Consider the following 27,051-nt stretch of genomic DNA (forward strand, 5'->3'; position numbering starts at 1 on the left):
ACATCTTAATTTCTAGCAGAGATGCACAGCGTTGCCTAGCATGCTTCCCAAATGATCCGACCTTCAGCAACCTTTAAAAACTCCTTACTAAATTGTACTCCTGCATTCCTGTGCACTTGTAGCACTCGATCAATTGGGAAAAGAGCTCTGTGAGCACAAAGATGGATTTTCTCTGGATCGTGATTCAGAGAATCACACTCAGGCATTGGATTGCTGTAATTTTTAGCATGTTTTTATGATGTAATTTAGGTTCTAGAAAATGTCTAGGTTGAGCCAAGAAAGCAGACATGCTGCAAGCTGGAATATCCATCAGGTTATTACTGAAGATATACCAGAAGTTGAAAGACAAATTTCTCCAAAGTTTCGGATTGTGGTATGCATAGAAACACAGAATGACTGGAGCTGGAAGGGACCTTTAAAGGCTACCTAGTCCTGCTCCCCTGCAATGAGCAGGGACATCTACACAGCAAAGGCAACACTAGTCATGAGCATAAGATCATAGAATCATAGAATCAAAGAGTGGCTCAGGCTGAAAAGGCCCACAGTGCTCATCCAGCTCCAACCCCCTGCTGTGTGCAGGGTCACCAACCAGCAGCCCAGGCTGCCCAGAGCCACATCCAGCCTGGCCTTGAATGCCTGCAGGGATGGGGCATCCACAGCCTCCTTGGGCAACCTGTTCCAGTGCGTCACCACCCTCTGGGGGAAAAACTTCCTCCTAAGATCCAACCTAAACCTCCCCTGTCTCAGTTTCAAACCATTCCCCTTTATCCCATCACTGCCCACCTTCACAATCATGTTCCCCCTCCTGTTTATATGCTCCCTTCAAGTACTGGAAGGCCACAGTCTCTGAAATGGGGTAAAAGGCCAGGGATAGTAAGTCTTGGTTTTAGGATAACATCAGTACCCTCCACAAGACAAAGTCTTAACCTGCACTGGGTACTTATAGCTCAAGCTGTGTGAACACCAGCATTTATGCTGGTCGGCTGTGAGGCCTCCAGAAGATTTTAGAATAGGATTTTTCAATTCCAAGAAGTGTTCATCTCTCTTTCTGTGAGCACAGAGGGAATTACAAAGTCTGGCTTTTCCAAGCCTAAACTTGAAAGTTTCAGCCAGATGTCCTTGAGTTGGCATGAATATAAATGCTACAGATTCCTGATTTAATTTAACCTGTGTCCTAGGACAGAATAAAACCCAGTGCAAGCAGGCAAAAAACGAAAGCATTAACTTTCTATGCTGCATTAAAAACATTTTGCATTCCTACCAAAATTACTAGGGTATTTCATTATAAAAAATGATGAGAAATGCCAGACTTATGTTATTATCACACGCAGATTCTTACATTCCCACTTCACTTTGGCCAATTGAGTACAAATTATTACAACATTAGCGGGCTAGTCCCGCAAGCTGATCTTTTCTTTGTGTCTGAATATCAATGCTAACTGATGGAGCATTTGAGAAAGCTGTGGTTTGTAAATGTGTGATTTCTCCTGGCATTATAAGGAAAAGAAACAGTGATTTTGCTATTTGACTCTCCCTTATTTTCCTTTTCCTAACTAAGCTGGCAAACTGTCAGGAATAGCGCAGTGCCAATTCACCAAGGGCAAAAGCATACACATATATATAAGTATGAAAGTACTGATTCCTACAACGTTAATTGTATGCTTAGAGATTATTAACACTGCAATACTTTCTTAGACCTTGGCCTTACTCTCTGCAAACTTATCAGCTTGTAGAGCTGAAGCAGAAGTAGCCGTGTCACCAGATCACAGGCTCATCACTCATCCCATGATTTGAATAAATGCTCAGGTCCCCCAAACCTGATATTATTACTTTTTAAAGAGTAAATAGTACTTTCAGGATGTCAGGATGGACAGGGTTCTGATGGAGCTGTGGGTGTCCCAGTTCATTGCAGGGGAGCAGGACCAGACGGTCATTAGAGGTCCACACCAACTCAAACTATTCTATGATTCTAGAGAACAAGAATCATCCTTGTTCCTCTCTCTGACCCACAAAGAAAGCCAGGGCAGCTTCTTTTGCTGCTGAAGGTTTTCTGGTCACCAGGTCTATAGGCGACATTACCAAAAACTGCATTGAGAAGCTATGATGGTGGATATGGGGAACAAGGAGGAGAGGTCAAACAGGAGGTTTTTGAGAGGATAGGAAACATTTGAGAGCAACTGTTGTTATAAAACAGTCTTTTCATGCTGAGAATTTACTTCTGAGCACCTGCTGATGGCACGGGGCACCGCTCTGCATGTCTTTGTGCCAGTTGGCTTTTCTCAGCTTTGGAAAATTCTTTCTAAATAACGAACTTGAGCACACTGCCATGCAATCCTAAACGTTCTGCAGTGAAAATAAAATGAAAACATGGGCAGGAATTCATTTCAGCAGGCTGGCTGAGGCAAAAGCAAGAAGGAGGTTAGCAGGCAGTTTGGAAAGGGTTGGGTTCTTTCCTCCACTTCAGAGCTGCACCCTGGTTTATCATGTTGACCAGTGCATTTCCTACAGCCCTGACCCCCTCCACTGCCCTCCCTTTAAGCACAGTTTTTGTGTCCAAGCTGTGAAGTCTGCATGTTTTCTGCTCATTAGAACCGACCAGCACCCAGGTCTGACCTCTTGCTCAGCCCTCCTATGCTCTTTCCTGCTCTGAGCCTCCTGTACAGAAGAGCTACAGATGGTGGAGGGTGAATGCACCATTTGGTAAGGAGATGGTGTCATGATCACCCTGTAAAGTGCTTTGAAGACTTTCTCAGTGAGATTATCAATGGCAGTGTCAAACATGAGGCAAGGATTGCTGCAAGGTTCCCTTACAATTGCACCAGTCCTAAAGGTCAGGTGGGTCCCAGAGGCAGCAAGCTGGCCTCTGTAATGCCTTTGCCTCCCTTACCTCTTTAAGAAAAGGACAAAGAGAGGTGGCCCAGCTCAGGCACTGCTTAAAGGCACAGCTTAGAGCAGTCTCTGAGCTACTTTTAGCTGAAAGTCAGACACCGCTTCCCCATTTTGCTTGTAAGCCCAATTTACATTCAGTGTAGACGGAAAAAGGTAGGAATCCATGATCTGATGTGCACTTCTGACAAATTGCTGCTAACTTCAACTTGCCCTTTGCCATAAGCACACTCCCAGCTCTCCTGCCCACTTCCAGCCCCACTGATGGTGGGAAGAGGCAGACTCCACTTTCCTCATCCAGATGAGTTTCTACAAATGCTGATCTGCATTGATGCTCAGAGTTGGAGATGTTATGATCTCTTAAAAATTTTATCTATACTTTCATACAACATCCTAATTGTTTGCCTTCTAAAAACATGGTTTCATTAATTTAATCTTGTACTGCAGAACATTTTATGAGATCTTAAAGCAACTTCATACTGCGCATTAATTTCTTTCCACATAATTGTATTTATATTTCAACAAATAGACTTGAAGTACATTATTATTCTAAAATGAGTGCTAATGGGTTTCAGCACTTTCATGCAGCTAATCGTGCATTTATTTCACAGCTTTGATGGCTCACAAAGACTTCCATTTCTTCATTTACATGAAACAACTGTGAAGGATAAATTAAATGGCTGCTTATTTCATCTGCAGATTTTTTTTCCTCAAAACTCTACACCAACAGCCCACTGTTGGTGTACAAAAAAAGTAATTCCTTTAAATACATGGTCCTCTGTCAAATGGACAGATACAGAAATGACAACCACAAACCTTCACCCATTCCTCAACCTGAAGTAAAATAAAAACAGGACAAATACTGCTCCTTTTTCGCACTGTGCCAGCATGTACAAATTACTAATGTGGTTTGTTCATGTATCATGGCAGACACCAATTTGCTGCTATTTGTGTTCAAGTCAAGTCTCAGAGGACTTGAGCAGAGGATGCTGAAGAATAGGCTGTACATTATCCATGATGGGGTGCAGAGATTTTGTGCTCCAGATCTCATGTTGGATGTCCATTGCAGTTAGTCCTAAACCCCATAGGCTGTCTGGTTCCTTGTGGATCCATGCTAGGCAACCTGAGCATTGTCATCCTCTGGGGCAAGCCTGGGAATGATGGCCTTAAATAAACAATTGCTTATTAAGACAAGAAAATACCATATAAGCAAGTATTGACTCAGATTTTGCCAGTACATAAATACAGAGACATGAGATGCATGGAAGGATATGCTTGCCAGGCCCAGTGCAGGCAAGTAGAGAGCTTGGCTCTCTCTTCCTCCCAACCTAGTGGTCAGCTACAGGATGACTGAGTCCCAGAAACAACACCAAAGTAGAGGCACAGAATCATAGAATCACAGGATCATAGAATGGCTTGGGTTGGAAGGGACCTCAAGGATCATCAAGCTCCAACCCCCCACAGGCAGGGCCACCAACCTCCATTGGCATGGCCTTCTCATTCACAATGCTCACCAATGCTATGTCTTTGAAAAGCCTTTAAGGGAGTTTTCTTTGAGTAGGAAACTATAAAATTATCCAATGCTGACAGCAGCAAAATAGCTTTACTTCTGCTCATCCCATAATTAATGAAGTGGTTCTTCTATCCTTGTGCTGGTGGACTTGTGACAACATATCAGGAGACACAAACCTACCACTGAAATGATCCGGCAAACCCCATTAATGCCATTGTTGCCCTACAGGGGGAAGGAAGTGCCCAGCCTGCAGACTGGTTCTTCCTAAGTAGCCCCCTTGAGGGCCAGGTTTAAGTTATTTCTAGAGTTTACTTCAGCCATTGAATCATTTGGCTTCCTAAGAGATAGTTGATCTGCTGCTCTCATGACTGGTTATTAAAACAGTCAGGCCTGGTAATACAGTTGTACCTCGTTTGAGTTTTCACTTTCATAGAGTTTTCTTCCACAGAAATGAAATATTTCATATCAGATAATGATTTTTTTTTTCCCCCAAGAAAAATGAAGAGAATGAATTAATCCACAACCACATTGATGAGGGGAAGAAAAGTTAATTGAAAAATATAATGAAAACACAGAGCTCATTCCAGCCTGTGTAGGCAATGGAAACATTGATATTGACAAAGAAAAATTAAAATTTGCAACAGAGTTCTAACACACTGTTAATATATGTATGGTGATAATGCATAGAATCCTTGGTAAGGAGCCTTAAGGCACACACATGACACTTATGCAAATTTTAGGGGAAACTACAATATTAAATACTAAAGTCTACTCTTTTATTTACCCCTTTTTTCTAAAGCAAATAAAGTCTAGTAAATGCTTTGGCCCAAGTTCCAGTTACATTAAGGGCTGTTTCCATGCTATCTGGAGAAACAACATGCACTGAAAATTGAAGCCTATTGGGAAAGAAACGATCATTCCTTGTGGAGATTAACCAGATACTGTCCCACTTAACCCATCTTCCTGTGGCCAACACAGCTGTGCCAGGAGGTTGTTCTGTTTGCAGAATGATGAACATGGAGCCTTAGGCCACTATTTAATAACACAATGAAGCAATGGCTGAGGAGTGCAGTAAAATATCATGGGATCAGTTAATGTGGCAAAGAAATAACCCTTTTCAAACCAACCAAGGGAATGCTCTTGGCCAGAGCTAGGAAAAGTAAATATTAGAACTTAAAAACATTGCCAGACTCACCCAGAAATTCTCCTCAGGTTTGGTTTGCTTGTGAAGCCACTTGTGTGCTGAAGGGCTCTATGTGGGTGCTGGGATTTGGATTCATTCAGACCCTTCATGCTCTTCTCTGAGATGCCAAAGTAGGCGATGCATCTTTCTGGCTTCCTCTATAGTCCAGGGAGAGAAGATGGTTGGAATGACTGAACCATAAAATGATTTGAGTTGGAAGCAACACTTAAAGGCCATCTGGTCCAACTCCCCTCCAATGAACAGGAACACCCACAGCTCCACCAGGTGCTTAGAGCCCCCATCCAGCCAGACCTTGGGTGTCTACAGGGTCTGAGCATCACAATGCTTAAGAGACTTCTGCCTTTTGTCCCTCAATTTGCTGTGGCACTAAGACTAACTTAAAGCTTAATGTTAGGTCACATTGATTAGGATCCTCATATACAAAGGGGTTTTCTTCTCCAAGACTTCAGCAGTCATGCTGGTAGTTTTGTTCCAACAGGCAAAGACAGTGAACGAACCAGCTGAACACCAGCAGAAGGTAGAGAAGTAAGCCAGCCCTAGCATAAAATGCAGGCAGAAGCATCAGAGATGCTGCAGAGTGAGTCCCAGGGCAAAGCACCTCCATCCCCATGGGGAAATCCAAACCCACACGTGCACTGTGCTCGCTTTATGCTCTGACCTGTGCAAAAGCTCCAGATCAGGTCAGCAGACGGCTGCCAGCAGCGAGCCCTGGGGCTGTGCTGCAATGATAAGTCACAATTCCCACCAAGTTTAGTCCCGGAACAAGTTTTTCCTTTCTCATTCTAAATTGGCTTTGAAGCACTCCTTTAATTTTCAATACAAAGCATCATCATCGCTGGCTGTACGACTGTGACACGCGGGGAGATAAAAGCAATAAGCCTTTCTCCACACAGCTTCCCTCATTGACTCCTATAATGTCTGAGCTGGATATTTTGTAAGCCTGCCCAATTAATTTTGTGCTCGGTGGCTCTTTCTGAACACAATGTCTTTTAAAAAAAAGATCTGCTAAGAAATTCATTAACGTTACAGTGCGGTTGGACTTACTCCAGCCAAATTATTACGTTTTTATAGTGCTAAAAATAAAGAAAAGCACTGTATAATTGAAACAACCCCCTCACACACACACACACGGCAAGATTCCTCTTTAAGACTGAATGGAAACCAAACCCTGCTTAATCTGCACCATGCAACACAGTGTTTCACATGATTAATGTATAATAGAAAAATGTTATACATCATCAAATAAATTCCCTACAGGTAATAAATTACATGGCATAACCTCGTGTGTGACAGCTGACATTATTACACACTTAATCAGTGAATGCAAAATGACCATTTTGGAGATGCTGTGCAACTGCAGCTTTTTGATGCTGCTTTGGCCAGCGTTTTCTCTCTGGTCTATCTGTGCCTCTTGCCTACAAGTGATAAAGTACATAAACGCAGAGCCTCTGTTTGCAGCATTTGTAGTTGTCATGGTTTAATAATTTTGTAATTTTTGCTATCAGTATTCCACATCATAACATCATATAAAGCATGAATAATTTTACTGAATCTGCAACTTACAGAAGAAGACTACATCTCCCAGGGAACAACACGATGGGTCACGGGACCTGGACTCTATATTAACTCTGTCGCAGAACAGACTGACGTCTTTCGAGTTCTGGCGTTCAGGGGAGTGTGTGGGAGCCTTCACCGTCTCGCCTAAATTTCACAGTAGGCCTCTCGGTTACGGGACTCATTCTCTCTCCTATTTTGCTTGATTCGTTAGCCCAATTTTCAATTTTCAATTATATTTTATTATATTGTGTTATCCGGTATTTCGATATAGTATTTAGTAAATAAGTGTGCCTCCTTAGATCGTTGCCGCTGTTTTCTTTTCCTAATTAACTTTTTCCTTTCGGCCCAGGGCCCCTCCGGGGCCCACGGCCCCCTGTCACGGACGCAGGTGGATTTTTAGTTCAAACCGTGACAGATTTTGGTGGAGAATGCGGGCAAACTCTTGGGATTCTTTAAGTGTTCAGGAGTAAAGCTCCATGACACTAAAGATGTCTGTCTTCTAAAAGTCTCTCCAAAGTCTCTCCACACTCCCTGCCACTCAGTATTCTCTAATTCTAGGGAAGACTTCCTCCTGAGGTTATAAATCCAGATACTGAGTGAGATCACTACAATAACCAACAGTAAATTCAGGGAGATTAATAAGATTGACAGTGTGGTCCACTGGGACAACTGGTCAGTCGAAGACTGCTTAAAGGATGCAAAGAAAAAAGGAAGAGCACGCTCAAAAACCACCATTTCCGTACTATTAGTTGCATTAGTTGCATTAGTTGCATTAGTTGCTCCCTCTGGAGCTGCATGCAGATACCAAGTAAGCGTTGATAACCATGCTTTCAAATCATTATACATGTTTACAATTCCATAGGAAAAAGTGGCTAGCTTAAACATGCTCCAATATGTTTGGAGCATCACAAAAGAGGAACTAATGAAATGCAGTCCCTGGTAGAACAAACTTACTAGAGGGAACATTTTTTTTTCTTTCTTTTTCCTTCAATAGAGAGAAAAAAACTAAAAGAAAACAAAGCTCAGCAGTGTTTATAAAATATACCGGAGTATTGGCAGTCCGCCTGGACTTTCAAGGTCAAGCTCGCAGGCGCAGAATCGCAAACCTAAGATAGCTCCTGTTAAAAGCTAAAAGAGCAACAGAAGAAAACACAGAAAAACAGCAACTCAAATTGCCCGCATTCTCCACCAATGCAAGTGCTCTGGTGGAAATGCTATACAGCTCCCACTTCAACCGCAATGACCCGAACCAATTACATGATCCTGAGATAGTCCGTGTACCACGACAAATGTGGCGTGACTTTACGAGGGCTGCTCCAGAAAAGCATGCCAGTGCACTTGCATTAGTATATGGCCAAGGGGAAAGGAAACCCCTTGTTAATGAACTAATTGCTAAACTTCAGGAGCTTGAATTATTTATAAGCACTACAGAAGTTAATCGTTATACTTCAGCCATTGTCAAAATAGCTGAAAGGTTAAACAGAATGGAGGGAACACAAAATGAAATTATTGACATGTTGACTAACATGCCTGATGTAGATGGATCCATGGTGGTACCAGATGATGGGGACCAGGATTCCCACGATTGCCTATTGAAAAAGCTAAACAACATGAGTTCCTCTCGACCCGTATCATCGAAAATCTCAACCATAAAAAAGAGAGGTCCTCATATTCAAGCAAATGACAACGATAAGACCATACGTTTTGCTTTGTTGTATTTCTTGAGTAATCATGGGGAGGATATAAAGAGGTGGTATAATTCATCCACTTCTGCACTTCAGGCACGAGTGAAAGAATTACAGTACAAAACAACCACCAAGGCGAACTCTTCCAAAAGGGGGAAAGTTCCAGTTGCTGCAAGCCACCGAGGTAAACAATAGAGGGGCCCTGCCCCCAGCCAGGGGGGGGAAAGGGACAACAGAGTATACTGGACTGTGTGGATTAAGTGGCCTGGCACATCTCAACCACAGAAATATAAAGCCTTGGTGGACACTGGTGCACAGTGCACCCTAATGCCCTCAAGTCACCAAGGGACACAACCAATATATATCCATGGAGTGACTGGGGGTTCTCAAGAATTGACTATGTTGGAGGCCGAAATAAGCCTCACTGGTAAAAACTGGCAAAAACACCCTATTGTGACTGGTCCAGAGGCTCCATGTATACTGGGAATCGATTACCTTAGGATGGGACATTTTAAGGATCCCAAGGGGTATCGATGGGCCTTTGGGATAGCTGCTGTTAACACAAACGGTGTTAAGCAGCTGTCAACTTTACCTGGTCTGTCAGATGATCCTTCTGCTGTGGGGTTGCTCCAGGTAAAAGACCAAGTGGTACCAATTGCCACCAAAGTGGTTCACAGACGGCAGTACCGCACCAATAGGGACTCATTGCTCCCCATTCACAAGCTAATTCGCCAATTAGAAAATCAGGGAGTGATTAGCAAAACTCACTCGCCTTTTAACAGCCCCATATGGCCAGTGCGTAAAACCAGTGGGGAATGGAGGCTGACGGTAGATTACCGTGGCCTGAATGAAGTCACACCTCCATTAAGTGCTGCTGTACCAGACATGCTAGAACTCCAGTATGAATTGGAGTCAAAAGAAGCTAGGTGGTATGCCACCATTGACATTGCTAATGCCTTCTTTTCCATCCCATTGGCTGCAAAATGTAGGCCACAGTTTGCTTTTACCTGGAGAGGTATTCAGTATACCTGGAACCGTTTACCCCAGGGGTGGAAGCACAGCCCAACAATTTGCCATGGATTGATCCAAGCTGTTTTGGAACAGGGTAATGCTCCTGAGCACTTGCAGTATATTGATGATATTGTAGTGTGGGGCCATACAGCAGCAGAGGTTTTCCAGAAAGGAAAACAGATAATCCAAATTCTTTTGCAAGCTGGTTTTGCCATTAAGAGCAGCAAGGTGAAGGGACCTGCCCAGGAAATCCAGTTCTTAGGTATAAAATGGCAAGATGGACGTCGTCACATCCCAGCAGATGTGATTGACAAAATCACTGCTATGTCTCCGCCCACCAACAAAACAGAGACCCAATCTTTTCTGGGAGTAGTGGGCTTTTGGAGAATGCATGTCCCAAACTACAGCCACATAGTGAGCCCTCTCTATCAGGTAACACGGAAGAAGAATAATTTCTCATGGGGTCCTGAGCAGCAGCAGGCTTTTGAGCAGGTAAAACAAGAAATAGCCCGTGCCGTGGCCTTGGGGCCAGTACGGACGGGACAGGATGTGAAGAACATCCTCTACACTGCTGCTGGAGAGAAAGGTCCCACTTGGAGTTTGTGGCAAAGAGCCTCAGGAGAGACCCGAGGCCGACCCCTAGGATTCTGGAGTCGAGCATATAAAGGGTCTGAGGAGCGCTACACTCCGACTGAGAAGGAGATCTTAGCCGTGTATGAGGGGGTTCGGGCTGCTTCTGAAGTAGTTGGAACAGAGGTTCAGCTTCTTCTAGCACCTCGCTTGCCAGTAATAAACTGGATGTTTAAAGGACAGGTCCCCTCCACCCATCATGCTACTGATGCCACTTGGAGTAAGTGGATTTCATTAATTACTCAACGAGCTCGAATGGGAAAACTCAGCCGTCCTGGAATTCTAGAAGTGATCATGGACTGGCCTGAGAGTAAAAAAATTGAAAAACCACCTACAGAAGAGGTATCACGTGCTAAAGAGGCACCACCATACAATGAGCTACCAGAAAACGAAAAGAAATTTGCCCTATTCACAGATGGATCATGTCGTATTGTAGGGAAGCATCGCAGATGGAAAGCTGCTGTATGGAGCCCCACACGACAAGTTGCAGAGGCCACTGAAGGTAAAGGAGAATCAAGTCAATTCGCAGAGGTAAAGGCTGTTCAGCTGGCTTTAGATGTGGCTGAACGGGAGAAATGGCCAATGCTTCATCTTTATACTGATTCATGGATGGTGGCAAATGCCTTATGGGGGTGGTTGCAACAGTGGGAAGATGATAATTGGCAACGAAAGGGTAAACCTGTTTGGGCTGCTGAACTGTGGAAAGACATTGCTGCCCGAATAAGGAACATTGTTGTAAAGGTGCGCCATGTAGATGCTCATGTGCCTAAAAGTAGGGCTACTGAAGAACATAAAAATAACCATCAGGTTGATCAAGCTGCCAAAATTGAGGTGGCTCAAATAGACTTGGATTGGCAGAACAAGGGTGAATTATTCCTAGCTCGGTGGGCCCACGAGACTTCAGGTCATCAAGGAAGGGATGCGACATACAAGTGGGCCAGAGACCGAGGGGTGGACTTAACTATGGACGCTATTGCTCAAGTTATTCATGACTGTGAAACATGCGCCATAATTAAACAAGCCAAGAGGATGAAACCTTTTTGGGGGGAAGGGCGATGGCAAAAGTATAAATATGGAGAGGCATGGCAGGTTGATTATATCACCTTGCCACGATCTCGCAATGGTAAGCGTTATGTACTCACCATGGTGGAAGCAACCACTGGGTGGCTTGAAACATACGCAGTACCCCATGCTACCGCCCGAAGCACCATATTAGGGTTGGAAAAGCAAATCCTGTGGCGGCATGGCACTCCAGAAAGAATTGAATCAGATAATGGGACTCATTTCAAAAATTCTCTTGTAACCACTTGGGCCAAAAATCATGGCATTGAGTGGATTTACCATATTCCCTATCATGCACCAGCTTCTGGTAAGATTGAACGATTCAATGGGTTGTTGAAAACTATGTTGAAAGCAATGGGTGGTGGAACGTACAAAAACTGGGAGAACCATTTAGCAGAAGCCACCTGGTTGGTCAACACTCGAGGATCTAGTAATCGTAATGGTCCTAACCAATCCAGCTCCCTACGTACCGTGGAGGGAGATAAGGTTCCTGTAGTACACATAAAAAGTGTGTTGGGAAAAACAGTTTGGGTCCTTCCAGCGTCTGGAAAGGGCAAACCTCTCCGGGGTACTGTCTTTGCCCAGGGACCTGGGTGCACGTGGTGGGTGATGGACAAAAATGGGAATGTCCAATGTGTACCACAAGGGAATTTGATGTTGGGGGAGTGCAGCCAATGATTTTTCCTGTAGATATATAGGTAGAGTCTCAGAAAATATTTCAATTAGTAGGTACAGAATAGTTCAATTAGGTATAGGACTTAAGATAGAGTGGATTAATGTTAAGGAAATACTTTTCTCTATATACCTTAATTAGGCATTCTGTAAGCAAGTTTTCCATCTGGACTCTATATCCTGCACTGGCCATGCATGTGTAGAGCACACATGGAAAGAAGTATAAGTCAAAAGGAAAGCTGCTGTGGTGGCTGGGAAAGGATGAGTGCACCTTGATGTGGGGGACGCCCTACTAGTGCTGCCTTTCCCCTCTACCGCTGACGTGTTTTCCTTTTCTGGCAGTTTTGCCATTTTCTCAAAATTAATAAATAGTAGGTTAGGTTATAGAGTTTTGTTCTCAACTTAGGGATTTGTATGGAATAAATATAAATTGTTGAGGAAAATAAGGTTGCTGATTATTCACAATTATACATATGAGTGTGTATGTATGTATAAACATAATGTAATGATGTAGAATAAGGGGTGGAATGTCATGGTTTAATAATTTTGTAATTTTTGCTATCAGTATTCCACATCATAACATCATATAAAGCATGAATAATTTTACTGAATCTGCAACTTACAGAAGAAGACTACATCTCCCAGGGAACAACACGATGGGTCACGGGACCTGGACTCTATATTAACTCTGTCGCAGAACAGACTGACGTCTTTCGAGTTCTGGCGTTCAGGGGAGTGTGTGGGAGCCTTCACCGTCTCGCCTAAATTTCACAGTAGGCCTCTCGGTTACGGGACTCATTCTCTCTCCTATTTTGCTTGATTCGTTAGCCCAATTTTCAATTTTCAATTATATTGTATTATATTGTGTTATCCGGTATTTCGATATAGTATTTAGTAAATAAGTGTGCCTCCTTAGATCGTTGCCGCTGTTTTCTTTTCCTAATTAACTTTTTCCTTTCGGCCCAGGGCCCCTCCGGGGCCCACGGCCCCCTGTCACGGACGCAGGTGGATTTTTAGTTCAAACCGTGACAGTAGTCCATTTGTTGTGTGCAGAAATCCTTCTCACCCTTGAATGCCCTCATGTCAGATGGCACAGCACGCAATTATGCCCTCTGTGGTAGATCAACTCCATCCCCTGACAGAGCTCCTCAAAGCCAATACCTCCTCTTCTTGAAGTGCCCCTGTAGCACAGCCCTCACATAGTCAATCTTTTCAGCTTGCTCAAATTATTTCACAAAATAATAGCATTTCTGGTTCAGATTTTCAAAGGAGTTTAAAGGAGTAAGAACCTCATATCCTATTAAAGAGAAATGCCTGATGTCCATTAGGACATCCACTCTGCCACACAGCATGTCAGAGATGCCATTTCGCTGAACAGACAATTAGCGTAATGACATATTGCACTCTATCAGAGGAGCCATTGTAAGGAGATATAACATAAAAGAAAGATCATTCTCTCTGGGCTGCTATTCTTTTTGCCAGGCAGATAGGTGACAATTGACAAAGTCAGCCCAATATTTGGGCTGAGCTGTTCATTTCTGACCCCAGCCAAATACTATCTGATATAAAATAGAACTATTTGCTTTGCATCTTTGGTTTTCCTGCTTCATCACCTCCTGCTTGGCTGTGATGTGGACACAGGGAACCTGTAATTGATTGGCTTTTTTCCTCTCCTATTTTCTAAGGAATGTACTTCTCATCTAATGCTCTGTATGATTGCTACTTCATTAGTTCCCACATCTTCTCATGTTAATTACTCACAATTCATATTAAAGATATTTACAACTCTTCATTTTCATTCAGAGAATACCTCTCCATGTCTTCTATCACCATTTCCTTATCTATCCTCTAGCTTTCTTTCATTATTCTTTGCCTGACCAGGGGAAATCTGAGCAATTCCCAGGTTTTATTCACATTTCCTATTTCAGGTTCCTTTTCTCAGCAACTTTCATTAGTTACTGCTATAAGCTCAGGGGAAGCCAGCCTCCAGCTGTACCGAGCACTCACACTAATACTCAGTGCCATACTCAGTTTGCACAAATCAAATGCAGCAAGACCAAAACCATCAGTTCCAAAGCTTTCAAGCCAGTGATAGACTTTTTCTACCCCATCAGCAGCAACGTATTTCCAGCCCAGATGAACCCAACTTGGCACTGAATTGTGATTCTTTCTAAAATACTTTTTATTTTCTACACTGAAAAGGGTTATAAAGTCACCTCTGCTTCTGTAACAAACACAAGTGCCAGGCAAGCCATCAGATATACCTACTTACTTCTTAGTCCTTACATTACAAGCTGTGATTATGAACAATTAGGAACAGTGAAGATGTTTATGGATACCCAACCCAGAAAGCCTTCCTCTTGATATTTAAGATGCCCAGAGTGCTATAAAATCTCTCCCTTCATACATTATCTTGCCTCCATGTTTATCTACAGTATTTTCTGGCCTCTTGTTAAAGAATCAGCTTGGGTTTCTATGGAATTACTGCTTCCTTTCTGCGTTTAGAAAGCCTTGCAGGTGAGTGGATCTGTGCTAAATGGATTACAAGTCATCAAAGACAAACTGCCAACAAACTCCAGGAACGTTTCATGATATTTCACAAACTGGCCATTTGTTTCTCAAAACTTTGGAACATCATATTCTACATGCATGCAGAGAGACTTAACACAGGCTGAGCAGTGGGCCCTGGAGAACCACATGAAGTTCAACAAAACCAAGTGCAAGGTCTGCACCTGGGTCACCACAACCCTCACCACCAATACAAGCTGGGGGATGAAAAGACTGAGCAAAGCCCTACTGAAAAGGACCTGGGGGTGGATGATATTTCTTATGCTAAAGATCTTTCTTATTTTTCAGTGATGCTCTCAGTTCCAGGAAGTATCAGTTTGTCCTTTTGTCTTCAGACACTGATGAACATCTCACCTCCTTTTCCAAAGGAATCTGAGAAGATCATTTTCCTGAATGAGCTCTGGGTGCTTTCCTGAGCTCATCTGCGTTCAGCTGAGCAACAGCCCTCATGTGCTTTTCATGCTCTCTGTGGGACCTTTAGTCCGGTTACTCTTTCATTATGCTGATTTCAGCACTCTCACTCAGCATATAGCAGCCATTTGGATCGTTCACCTTCCAGTTTATCCTTGGTGTTCTGCTGATTCTGGTGGTCTGCATTTTGCTGTCCTTCTTTCTCAATGTCACTAGTCTTCAGTGCTTCTCGTGTGCAACCAGGAGCCATAGTAAATGATCAGGGAATGTTTTGTGACATTCTGCAAGGCAGTCATTTGTTCCTCTAAACTTTGGAACTTGTCCCTTTAGAGGGTGATGACACACTGGAACAGGTTGCCCAAGGAGGCTGTGGATGCCCCATCCCTGCAGGCATTCAAGGCCAGGCTGGATGTGGCTCTGGGCAGCCTGGGCTGCTGGCTGGTGACCCTGCACACAGCAGGGGGTTGGGACTGGATGAGCATTGTGGTCTTTTTCAACCCAGGCCATTCTGTGATTCTATGATTATTCTACATGTGTTGGAGAGTTGGTTACTGAGGCAAATAAAAAGCCCCACAGGGTTTAGTCTGTGGATTTCCCCTGTGATCATTTCTGATGTTTGCTGGTTGCTGCTGTGGCTCAAATGACCTCTGCTTAGCTGGACTTAACGATGGGCCCTCCCTTTCTATTCATTAAAGGCCATCCAAAACACACACCGATTGAGCTCAAACACAGCATAAGCCTGGAACAAAGCATTCAAGGATCAAAGCCACTTTCCAAAAGTCAACAATAAGAGACCCAGCAAACTGCTACCTCAGTAACCTCAAAGACCTGAGACCAGCATGTGCTCCTGAGAGCAAACCCTGAATGAAGTCAATCAGTGCTGCCAGCTCTGAGGGTGGTTGGGCTGCCCTCCCCTCCCCACCTCTCTCAGCATTACTCCTAGATAAACACAATGTCTGTCATTTGTGATACAGCTTTAGTTATGTCTCATTAAGTTTCTGTTTCTTTTCTGTTTTCACCACTGTCTTGGAAATGAGTAACAGAACAAGGTCCTGCTTGTGTACAGAGCACACATTAAATACCAGCCAAGCCTTAACCCAGGAAATGTTTTCCCTTTTGAGGCTAGCCTTGAAATGAGCCCAGGAAAGCACAAGTGAATGTCTTGCATCCGTCCTTCCTGAAGCAACCAACCCCCTTCACCAGGTGCTCAATCATCAGCTCAGGCCATTGAAATAACAGTTCCCCTACAACTGTGCACAACTTACAAGTGATTAACATACCATTCAAGGAAACAGATTCTCACAGAAGCTACTTACTTCATGCTGAAGTAGAAGAAAGCTGCTTGATACTACTGCGTTTATTAGCATCTGCAAATAAACCATGGAAATAGTGGAAGAATTGAAATGTGATCTTGCAACCAGTTTTGCCAATACAAAAAATAACATCCAGATGGCTGGACTGCAGCAAGTTCCCCTGGCTATTAAAGGAGGCTGGAACAAAAAACTACAGTGATGGTGATGGAGGATGGACAAGTGCTGAACGAGGTTAAAAAAAAAAAAGGTAAATTTTGAAGGAAATGTGTCTGGGGATTCTGAAAGCAGCTCGGGAGGGACTGTTTGTACTGCAGTACAACAGGCAACACCTCTTAGAGCACATGGGCAACCATAACTATGCTGAGAGCTCGTTATTAGACATGCTGTTTCCAAATGACTCAGTAGGCATCGCATCAGCCAGAGATCTGCCTTCCAAGTGAAAAGTAATGTCTAAGGCACAAATATTTTCAATGAGCTTATTTGAATTCATTTGACCACAGCCCTATTCTGGTGATACACACAAAGGATGAGAAATGTCTACAGCATGAAACAAAATACTTCCAAAAGACAAGGAGATATCAAAGAATATGGCCAAGGGTCTTTATGCTACTCCATAGCCCCATGAATACTCTCCAAAATAGGTCAGGGTTAAAGAGTTCTTATCAGTTCTTTAACAAATGGAGTTAAAGGACCAGAGCTGTGAATTGCAACAACCCACATTGGTGAATAAAGGAGAGAGAAACAAAAGAGTTATAGTGATTCAAAGGTGCTCTAATCTAGTCTAAATCTCTAATTTAGTCTAAATGGTAAAGCTCCAAGTAGCTGGCGATAGTCTGATTGGTACAGAAACCACCATAGCATCACATGGACAGAAACTGGCAGTAAATTTAGGGGAAATCTTGAGCATCTGCAAACATAGATGCATAAAGGAAGAGGGGAGGGAAGGGTTAAAATCACAGAATCAAACAGTGGTTGAGGCTGGAAGGAACCTCTGGATGCCATCTGGTCCTACTCCCCTTGGTCAAGCAGACACACAGAGCTTCTCCAAGGAGGAGACCCCACAGCCTCTCTGGTCCCTGGGTAGGGCTCCAGCACAGCAAAGAAATGCTTCTGACAGTCAGGGAAAGCCTCATGGGCTCCAGTTTGTGCCCAATGCCTCTTGTCCTGGCTCTGGGCATCACTGTAAAGAGTACAGCTCCATCTCCTTTATATTCTCCCTTCAGGTGGCTCTTTAATTGCTTTCTGATATCTATTCTCATAGATATTTCTGTCATTCAGGATAGGATTTGGCCACCAATTGCACAAGGCAGAGAAGGAAACTGTCTCAATGCCTCTATCTCCCAGAACCTTGCTAGAAAAAGAGATGTTATTCCATTTTTTGTCCTGCTCTTACTGCTTGCTCCCCACCTGAGACAGGCTTCTAAGCAAATCTCTGTTTAGAACAGCATTTATCAGCTTTAATTAAGAAAATGTTGGGAAAAAGAAAGAAAAACTGTTCAAAAGACATCTTTAGTGCCCTCTCTCCATTTCTCAGCAGCTTTTAGCATTTATGAGGGGAACAGAAGTTGGGTTTTTGGTCTTTTGTATTTAAAGGGTATATTCTTTACAGAGCAAAGACAGCTCACAGTGCCACTAAAGAAAATGTTTTATAGAAGCAATCCATAAGCAGAGACCAACCACTGAATAAAAACATGAAACGGAGTGCTCACCAGTAAATCCCTAGTAGAAAAATAGAGAAACGGTTGAAATTCAGTGCCTTGGAGTACTGTTGGTTTCTTGTTGTTTTCCCAGCTGTTTGCTTGAGTGCTTTGGGGTTCTTTGGTTGCTTGCTTTTTTTTATTCCCTTTACAAATGGTTTGACCAGCTCTATTTTAAAATCAGATCTGTCAGCAGCTCCCTGGGGTATTTCTGTTTCTTTGGATATGCAATGGGAAATATCAACATGTGGAGAAAACTTCACTGTACTGCTTATTACACACAGCCCCTGAGTATAACGAGCAACCAGCTCCTGCAATGCTGGGCTGCTGTTCAGGCAAACTACCTACAAACTGGCAGGCAATTTGTCGGACTGTCAAAAGACAAAGATGTCACACTGATCAAAGCTCCTCTGTTAAGCTTATAAATACTTATCTCTTTTTCTAAGCAATCAGAAAAATTCCTGGGAATGAATGTGCAATATGGCAAAAAGATGCATACAAGCCAGGCTGCCCCCAAACTAAAACAATTCAGATGCACATTCTTGTAAATCTTCTGCTTCATACGCAGAAAGAAGAAAACAAGGGAAAGAAAGGCTAAAAATAAACCAGCAATGAGGGCCAGTGAGATGAGCGATGATTTTACTGCAATACACCAAACTAGTCAGATAAATATACTTAATTAGCTTCACTAGAGTTGGGGAGAAAAAAAAAACAAACAGGCTTTGTTGCCTATTTATTTTGTGAAAGGATTTTATTGTTGCTATATTTTATTTTGCAGAAAATTTCCATTGTGTGTGCATTTTTAAGTCTGATGCTGGAGTGGTAGGAGTTGATGCACGAATTTCAATGCAAGTTATGAGAATATCAGCTGTGTTGAGTGTCTTGCACACAGTTTCTAAGTGCACTGAAATATAGAAATACTTTGGGAAAAGCAATTTTATTTCTACAGCGGTTTCTGCTCCTAATTATCTTGACTTGGAATCAAAGATTTTGGAAAGGTTTGGGTTTCAATCATCAGCATAATGAGTTTGCCCAGGCCATTCGTTCTGTTGTCTTTTACCTGTATGCCCCATGATGTGATTTCTCTATTACCATTTAAAAACATCAATGATGCAGCACCAGTGGACACTGAATTGGACCCACAAAGATCATCCATAATCATGTGAAAAGGCTTCAAGACTATTAAAAATCATCTCAAGACATGGGATGCAGAAAGAATGAGAGCAGAGCTGCTGTTATGCCACAGGTCAAGCCTGACCTTTGCAGAGCTGCATAAAAGAGAACAAGAAAGGCCATGAATGCAGAGGGAAGCTGGTAGGATCTGCACAGAGAAATGTAAAAAGATGAGGTTGCTTTGTGCTGTCATAGGCTAACACTCAAATAAATTCAGAGCACTTACACAAAAGTTGATTTTCAGCCATCCTTTTTAAAGCTCATTCTAACTAAGCTGCTCCTAAGAATAAGACATGAGCAATTCTGGATCAGAAAAAGTGAAGTGAAATGATAAACAAGAAAATGGGAAGAAGAAGGAGAGGTTAAGAACCTACCATGAAACTTCAGCAGGGCACAGTTAGGATTCCAAAGGGAAGCCACACAATGATCTGGACATCCAGAACTCAGGGAGATGAAAACTAACCTCAAGACACATATTGTGAAGCTCACTATGTCAAGCAGCTCCATTACTGCAGCATAACACACAACAGAGCCCTCAATTTTCCTCTCCAGCTTTTTCCTCCACTACTTGCCCCCCTGCCTGTTGTGTAATTAATGATGATTCAGAATTGTTGGTGCCAAGTGAAGTCTCTTGTTCAACACCAGCAACATGGCAGAAACAAGGAAGGGAGGTGCTCCAATCACATTACTACAGGGACAGAGTTCTGTCTCTCTCCCAGAGCAGCAGGAATTATTCCAGTGAGCAACAAAAGCATAAAAATAGGGAAGAGAAGCACATCTCGATAAAATGAGGACAGAGCATGTTCAGCAGTTTGGGATCTCCCTTCAAATCCAATGATTTTGTGACATCAGCAAGGTAACACTTTCCTCCACCATGGTGCATGCCCACCAAATTGCTCTCAACCAATGCTAAATCCCATCTAAGTTCACAGAGGTGGGAGAAGGACAGCACAGGTCTTTTTCTTTTTGGTGCACCACAGAAAAGATGGTACAAAAGTGTTGGATTTACCCTTTAGGAAATGCTTTCTGGCAGTGATATTACTGGGACAGATGTAAAAAGAGAAATGGTACCTTGCCAGCATGTTTATCGCTCCCATCAAGTGCAGGAGAATTCTTCAGTGGTTCTCATCATCTTGATTTCAGTCATCTCCCCTTGACCTCAAATTGGCAAGCATGAGCTGGGGATGCTCCTCACTTCATTCTCCCTGCACCAGTCTAAGCCTGATGCTGAATCTGGTTCCAGATTGGCTTCAAGCTCTCAAGGAGATGACTGGGAAGGTTCTGAGATTTAAGTATTCTGCAGGTTTGACATTTTCAAAGGCCCATTCTCTGCAACAGCTGTGCCTTTTCTTTTGTTGTTTCTTGCCTTTAATCTCACTAAGTGACTATACACATGCAGCAATTACCTACAGCAAGCAGGACACTCCAATTTGCTTTGGTTTTGCCTGGGCAGGCAGTTATCCAGACTACATCTGTCAAAGTAATGACAGCCAAGAAGATTAAAAAAGAAAATGTGAGGAGGAGGATGACATTCCAGAGAATGATAATTGAGGAACTATGAGAATATTCATTGAGTTTGACAATTTCAGGCTAAAAGGCTTCTACCCTGGCAGTTGTTTAATCTCCCACTTAACCCTTCACATCTGCCTGTCCATTACTGATCCAGGTGAGTACTTCCAGGTGAGCAATTGCCAGTGACCCAAGCACAGGAATTTCTCTTTTCTTCTAATTTCTGATCTACCCTAGGACACCTAAAGGCGGCTCGTTGACCAGACCCTAAGCACACTTATCCTAAGAGGGGGATCTGGTTAGATGGAGCCCTGGACAATCTGGTCTGGCAGTTGACAACCATGTTCACTGCAGTGTTTGGAACTGGATGCACTTTAAGGTCCCGTTCAACCCAATTGTTCAGTGCCCGAGGTGGAATAGTCAAATACCAGCAATTGAGCATACAATTTGTGGCAAAGCTTAGTGTGTGAAGGTATGTGCAGGGTGTTCGCTGCCTGGTTTGATGTTCTTCTTGTTGTCCTGGTCTTAAATGCTGTTCTGTAATTAGAGGTTACCCACCCCAATATTTGGAATAGACCTTTCTGCAGTTATAGGGGTTTCCTTTGTCTTCCATCCCTAGAGAGATGGTCAGAATTAGTTTCCACTCCCACTTAAAAAACCTTCCTCATCTCTCTGTATTATTTTGATGTATTGCTATGCTGTTCTATTGCTAGATATATTCAGCAGCAGAATGTTTCAGATTGTACCGATGAACTGCAAATGCATCTGGGGTAGGATCTGATATGTGTAACGATTAACAGCTCTACTGTATTCTGGAACAGTCTGTGCTGCACACCCATCGTGCAGCTCTACCCACTTATACATCACCAAGTCAGCTGGAGGGGTTGGCATTCATAGCAAATCACTCCAGCCTGTGCTTCTTGGTTCTCTGCTACTCTTTCAGGGGAGCTCAGGTGATCTGAGCTGTGCATTGACTTTAATTACTAAGCTGAAGAAGTAATAGAGAAACAAAAGCTGACTTTTCTCTTATGCAAAAAAGTCCTAATTACTTGGGTTGGATCGTGCTCCAGTCTGCAGCAGGGAAGAGATGTAATTGTTACACATGCAGGCTGGGTTCCACTCTGACTTTTGCTGGGTGTTGAACTGCTCTTACAGCAAAGCTCCAGGATTAGTCCCTAAACCAGCTTTTGGGTTTATATAGAGAAGAGTAGGAGAGCTGACTTGTCCCAAAGAAATGCTGTGAATTACATGAGGAAAATAAGTCAAATATAGAGACAGCATCCTTTACCACAACTGGAAGTCTCAACAATTTCTGTGTACTTGAAGGCAAATCTCAGCTCCCAGACAAGCCCTGGAAATACATGTACATGTAGTCATTATTTAGGGCCTGAGACAGCACTGCTGGAATTTGATGGCACACATCTAAGGCCACAAGGTAGGAATCAGGCCCTTTGTGCTGCAATACAGCCCAGTGACTTTAAAATCCAGGAGCCTGAGATACTGAAGTCTGAGGAAACTTTATTACCCAAGGAACCCTTCTATCCTCATGTTGTTATCATTCTTTCCATTCAGGACCCATGAACTTTCCAAACAAGTTTCCCTGACCGAGGAGAAGTTCTGATCTGAGGCAGCTTTAGCAAGTAATTGTTAAATTGAGCAAGTGGTTGACTTCCTAAATTCAAGGTTAACTTCTGTACATCAATTATTTCAAACATCACTATCTTCAAATTCTGCTTCCATGGCTACCTCTTTAATATGATTCTACTGCTGGAAAAAAAAAACAAACATCAGCAAATGGAATCTGGCAAGAAATGAATCAAATAAACTTAAAATAGTGTCATGTTGCCTATATTAAATTTTATTTGACTGAAGTTATGCTATTGAGAGCCCCATTGTTCCTAGCTAAAAGAGGGGGAAAAAAAAGATGACATCAGCAATTTACTTCATTATATCACTGTAAGATGATAAATAATGTTTTCTCCCTTTTGTGTTCATTTGAAGTGGCTTTAAAGAGTGCATACAGTGCATTTGTACTTAAATTATTACACTTTCAAAATCTTGGAGAGCTGAGACAGCAGGAGATAATTTGTAGGGCAGGATGAGACACTTCTCCAACAGTTTTAATATTGCCCCAACTGTCTTCCTGCTTCCTACAAGGCACAGAACCACTGATGCATTGGAAGCCTTTTCACAAAGTATACTTCTCAGGATGGAGATTTTTGGAATAAAAGGAAGCCGATAGGAAATATAGGAGCATTTTGTCATTGCTTCCAGCAACAGCAGCACCAGGAATACCAGGCCTTGTTCTTCCTCTCAGTCCTCTTTAGATACTACTTCTGTTCTTGACCAACCCCAGTTTAGTTGTTTGCTATTTTTTTGAGTTTTGATGGTTCGTTTCCATTTTGCCCAATTTTGGTTTTTCTCACATGCTCCAGATCTGTTGGCTTTTGCTGCAGGGCACAGGTAGGCTCACACTCTATACCAGTGTCTGAGTTACCGTCATGGTCCGCTGCAGCACAGATGAAAGATTTACTACTATCCTACCTGTACCTTCAAGCTCTGTGCAGGATCTGGGGTAAGGATCATTCCTGTGTAACCAACTGTTAAAAGAACCAAGCTGAGGAAAAAGGGGATGGATGACACAGTGCCGTGCTGAGGGCTCTCCATCTCTTCATGCACTGTTGCTGTTATCCTGATCCAAATCATGTCAAAAAGCAACTAGAATAAAAAGTCGCTTTGATAGATAGCCTCACAGTGAGTCTTAACACCTCAGACCTGGCTGAAAATTGCCTAGGAACTTAAATCCATCACAGAAATTCCTCCCAATTAAATATTATATGACCTTTCAATTGTCTTCATCCAAACCTTCATCTCAAATTATCAGGAATTGTTCATTTAAATTACCAGTTTAACGCACTCATATTGTCTCTTTTTTCACTTTCAGTCCTCTGAAATTCTTTAACTGGTTAAGAAAGCATCACATCAAAGTCATATTATCCTTGCTTTTTTCTTTCCCCCTTTGTTATCCCCTCAAGTTTTTACCTGGGCTAGAAGAGTGAGCTGGACTGCAAAAATAAGCACATTTTAGAGATGGGTGCATATTTTTATGGTGTTTTCCGATTGCCATTAGAGACACAACCAAACTTTTCCCCCATTGTCTTGGTTGTAGCAGGGCTGAGGCTGTTTGTGACAGGCAGTTTTCCATGCATTTTGAAATACAGGATATTTCCCAGACTTTGTGGTGGTTCTCTTTGCATGTACTGAGATGTCTCAATGTGAAGATCTTAACCCTGTGCTTGAATCTTTCCTTCTCTCTTTTCTCACCATCATTAGGACAGCCCATCTGTCACCTCCTACAGGTTGGAACCAGGTTGGGCTGTTTTGCAGGAGTCAGCAGTGTTTTGTGTTAACAGGCACTGCCATCTCATAAGTAACAGAGTGCTAAACTCATTTGGTGTGTTGTGGGATTTCCCAGCCCAAATCAGCAGCTCCATCACTCAGTTCCCAACCTTACTGCACTCCATCCTTCGAGGATGGGAAGGATGGTTCTTCTTTGCTATAATATCCAGGTGAGCACATTCACAGTACGTGGCACTGTTCTGAAAAGGATACTAATTCCAGTGCTTTGAGCTGGGAACAGTACAGGAATCAGTGGTTTCCCACACCAGACTTAAACATACGCTCCATGTTTCTTCACAGTTTGCGGGTAGCGCTTCACTAAATCTCTAACAATGGCCACTGCTCTTTGGTTTCTTGGAATTAATCTCTAAAAATACTCCAGTGTTCTTACTAGGCGCTTCCTGTTATGTTCCTTTTATCTGAATCGAATCAAACTTGCTTTACAGCAGAAAGGCAAAGCGAAAGACCCACCAGAGGCTGTGACGCTTCTACAAGACCGCATGTTAATACAGCTATTTCAGACTTCAAACAAGTATTTTTTTCCTCTCTGTAGTCTAAACAATTGCAGAAAACATGAAACAGACTGTGTTTTTTTTTTTAACAACATGGAGTACAGTGAGGTTCTACATTTTCTTTTCAAGCAAAACTAAAGAGTGGAAGCAGTAGCTTCACATTGCTGAGACACTTTCATTTCTATTAAAGAAACTGGCAGCTTGTTTTCCTTAGCAAGTGTTTTATCAAGCTTGCACAGGAGCAATGAAAGCCAGGAGAAAAATCCCAAGCTGTTGATGAAAGTGGCTTTCAATTCCTGATGAAAATACAAGGGGGAACTTCAAAACAGTTTCACTATCTCGAAGTGAAAAGGGAAGCACTTTTATATGAAAATGGTGAAAATGAGAGGTTTTCTGCCATGGAAAGCTCTGTTTGCTAGTGAAAAGTGTGAAAAACAATGCTCAGCAATGCTCAGCCACTCATAAAACTGTCATTTTTTATGTAATATGCACAAAATTACCGTTTTCATCAGAAATCCCATCTGTGTAGCTTAATTCCCATCATTTAGGAGATACAAACACACGTACACCCCTACGTATATGTTTGTAGATATACATAATTTATGTTGAGAAAATGAGTTTTGTGGTTTTCTTATTAACTTGGAATATATTCACCTTCATTAGTGTTCTCTTATTGCTTTCCAAACTATGTATTTCTCTCTTCCACAATTTAACTTAGTTGGATTTAAATTTCTTTAGACTGTAGTTCTAGCTGCAAGTCAAGCTGTTGTTCAATAAAAAACGTCTCTCTCTTTCCCTTTTTCATTAACATGAAAAAGACTTCTTGTCACCCACTAATCAGGGGTCCAAGTCCTGACTAGTGCCAGTAAGCAAGGCCTTCTCTTAAGCACACTGATTTCACTTGACTGCTGCAGACTCTTTCTTAATCCAGATAAAATTAGTGTTGTAGAATCTCAGAATGGTTTGGGTTAGAAGAACATTCTGTTCCAGCCCTTTGCTGCGGGCACAGACACATCCCAGTGGATCTCACTGTCCAATGCTGCATCCACTGTCTTGGGAACTTCCAGGGATTGGCACCCACAGTTCTCTGGGCAGAAGTGCCAGGGCCTCACTGCCCTCATAGCAAAGAATCTAAACCTACCTTTCTAACGGGTTAAAACCATTACTCCTTGCCCTGTCTCCCCATCTCCCATATCATTAATTACTGCAGAAGCACGTAGAATAAATCTGAACAAAAAGGTAGCAATACATAAATAAAAATGGACAGTAGCTATGTGACGGGCAAAATTAATTAGACTTGCTGAACTGAAAATATCCCATCTGGGAGCTGAAAATGTGTGAAGCAAGAAACCAACCTAATATGAGTATGCTAGCATCCTAGCAAAGAAAATAAGGGACATGGAAAAGAAATATTCAAACATAAAACAAATTCAAATCTTTTGAATCAATGAGATCAGCTCTTCAGTAGGTTTTTTTTAGCCTCCCTTTATAGTCAACAGGTGAAAGTGAACATCCACCAAGATTCATCTCATTTCAGCAAAAGATGGCCCCATCTTAATTCAGCATTATGGACAATCTCTTAAAATTGGTTGTCTAACTTGCAAGATTAACAAGATGAACAGAGTGCAACTACCTAGCTAACTACCTAATTCTAAAGTAAGGATGATTGTCCTTCTAAATCATTTGTTTTATCTATCTTGAATTTATTAAGTTACGAGGATCATTGGGAGAACATGCCCAAGTCATGAGTGATGCCAGACAAGATTATCATAATTTTTTCTTGCCTGAAAAAGAAATCTTCCTTTACCCATATTCACTACAATTAACAATTTCAGCTTTGTATACCGGTGTTTTGAAATGCCTGAAGATGCTAAGTGTCCCAACCCCTACAATTCTGTGGTTCTATAAGCCTGTGAGGAGTCCTCAGATAGGGAAGTGTAACTGATGTGCAAAAACCACCGTGGTTACAGCACTCTAAACCTTCCACAAAAAGTAGGACGACAAGAAGTACACAACTACAGAGGGATATGATAGGGGTAAAAGTCTGAACTGTCTTGAATTTTAGCTCCTGGTGCTGAGTGGCCAGAATCAGCCACCCTTATGCCACTGAGACCAGCCAAGACCTTGGTTTTAACCAGTCACCACAGTTCCGCAAACCTCAGTCAATGACTGAACCCATACTGAGGCTGTATTGTAATTATGCAGCCTTCAGCTTCCTTGACAAACTTGCATGAAATCTTGCGCCTTTT

The 27,051-nt window shown here is 42.5% G+C and overlaps 1 long non-coding RNA gene across 1 annotated transcript in view; it reads right to left on the reverse strand.

Annotated features, from left to right (window-relative positions):
• Positions 1–24,359, reverse strand: part of LOC107315493 (uncharacterized) — a 43,458-nt gene extending 19,099 nt beyond the window's left edge. The window contains exons 1-2 of the long non-coding RNA XR_014946852.1: positions 20,454–24,359; positions 5,595–5,740 (exon numbers count right to left, since the gene is read on the reverse strand). This is a non-coding gene — a long non-coding RNA (uncharacterized LOC107315493). The remainder of the gene's footprint in view (positions 1–5,594; positions 5,741–20,453) is intronic.
• Positions 24,360–27,051: the final 2,692 nt, after the last annotated feature.

The sequence above is a fragment of the Coturnix japonica genome, chromosome 5 (genome assembly GCF_054131305.1).
Source record: "Coturnix japonica strain WE chromosome 5, WE-NBRP24, whole genome shotgun sequence".
Classification (NCBI taxonomy): Eukaryota; Metazoa; Chordata; class Aves; order Galliformes; family Phasianidae; genus Coturnix; species Coturnix japonica.